Below are 1945 nucleotides of genomic sequence, written 5' to 3' on the forward strand. Positions count from 1 at the left end.
GCCCAGGATTACTTCATCAATGGTGATGGGATTAAGACAGATTTCATTTTATCTAAGTGTTGAAATGGGAAGAACAAAGGACAAATACTGGATGTTTAACTACCATAACTTGCACCCCTAATCAAGCAATGTGGAAGAAATTTGCAACATTTAGAATCAGAATTTCTGTAAAATCAGACCTTGGGCTTTGTATATTTTCTAGATCAAAGTGATAAATTAATCCAGTCTGATCCACCGCCTGTGGTACAAGACCTTCCCTCACCTCATTGCACCTAAGTCAGCACACTGGTCTGTGCCTTCCCCATTTCCCAGTCCTTCCTCTGACCACCAAGGGGCCTGTGCTCTCTCCTCTGCCAACATCACCCACCACCTTCTCAGGGGGAAGCTTCACACATAAATAACAATAAAATAGTAACACACATGTGTGTGACCTGCCAGCTCCAGGTGGGATGACAACTACAGTCCTCAGGGAGATGGCACTTCCCCAGAGGTTCACATTGTCTTTTTCATTATTTGCTTGGTTTTGCAATGATTTTTATACAGTCATATTTGCAATTTTTTAATTTCTTTTTTTTTGTTTCCCTGAGAGATTTTTGCTATAGGGCGCGTGCACGCACCAGAAAGACAGAGAGAGATAGAGAGACAGAAAGCGAGAAATCACGCCCCGGGAGAATGGCCATGCTGCAATCCCTTCTCCTCCATTCTCCTCTTGGGATCTTGGGCATGCATGCACATGCGCCCGGCGTGAGTTTAAGCCACCAGGTCTGGGACTCTAACTGCAGTCGACTACATGGGAGTCCAGCGACATAACCATTACGTTAACTGCTGTCTTCTTAACAAATGCATACAAGGGCAATGCAATAAAATATTGCCAATACAGAAGTAGAATTGTACCATAAATCTCTCGGACTTAATTACTTTGATAACTGGAAGTTTATCAAGTTCCCATTCATCTCTCCCCAGCCCCTGGACACCACCATGAGCCCCTGCTTCTGTTTTCCCTGTCTGGGGGGCCCACGGAAAAGGATCAGGCAGGAGTGGCCATTCAGTGGCCCCTGAGGCTCGGATTAGTCAGGGCTTAATGACAGTTGGCAGAACAGCTCTGTTTTGATCTTGACAGACTATCACACATCCACAGGCCCCAGCCCCTACAGCCCCAAGGTACTGAACATTAATAAGCAGGCATGTCCAGTGGTTTTCTTAGGCTATTGGGAGAAAGAGAGTGGGCAGTTTGACGATATCACAGCTTGAAGAGGCTGCAGGGAGGTGAGGACACAGGGGACTCTGAGGGTGAGATCTGACAGCTCCTTCCTCAGTGGACAGGGATGGAGGTGATTGAGATCTGGGTCTGAGTGGGGGTGGATCCTTCTGGGGGACACACACCATGAGCAGAGGAGGTGCAGGAACTCAGGAGCTGCGGCCAAGGGCGCAAATATTCACACACAAAGATTGCAGGTGCCGAGCCTGAGAACAGCTCTCAGATGGCCCTGGGGTGCGGCCACAGTGGGTGTGTGCTTGTAACTTGTCTCCTGCATCAGATGAGCTGCATCTAAGAGCCCCCCATGTGAGTGTGTGGGCACGTAGGCCCACCAGGGCACAGGGCCTGAGGGACAGGTGTGCTGTTCACTCTCACGGCCCTTCTGAACATGAAAGAAGGTGTTTCACAGAGAAGACAAGTGACAGAATCACCCACAAGGACTGAGCCATTCCATGGGGGACCAAGGAGGGAGATGACCTCCTGACACAGGCCTCGTGCCCTGGATCGCTTCCACAATGGTGATGGGATTAAGACAGCTTTCATTTGAACTACGTGTTGAAATGGAAAGAACAAAGAACAAACACTAGACCTTCCACTACCATAACGTGCACCCCTAGCCAAGCAATGTGGAGAAATGTGCAACATTTAGAATCAAATTCCTCTAAAATCAGACTTTGGGCGTGGTCT

The sequence above is a fragment of the Tupaia chinensis genome, unplaced genomic scaffold, assembly GCF_000334495.1.
Source record: "Tupaia chinensis unplaced genomic scaffold, TupChi_1.0 Scaffold000467_1, whole genome shotgun sequence".
NCBI lineage: Eukaryota > Metazoa > Chordata > Mammalia > Scandentia > Tupaiidae > Tupaia > Tupaia belangeri.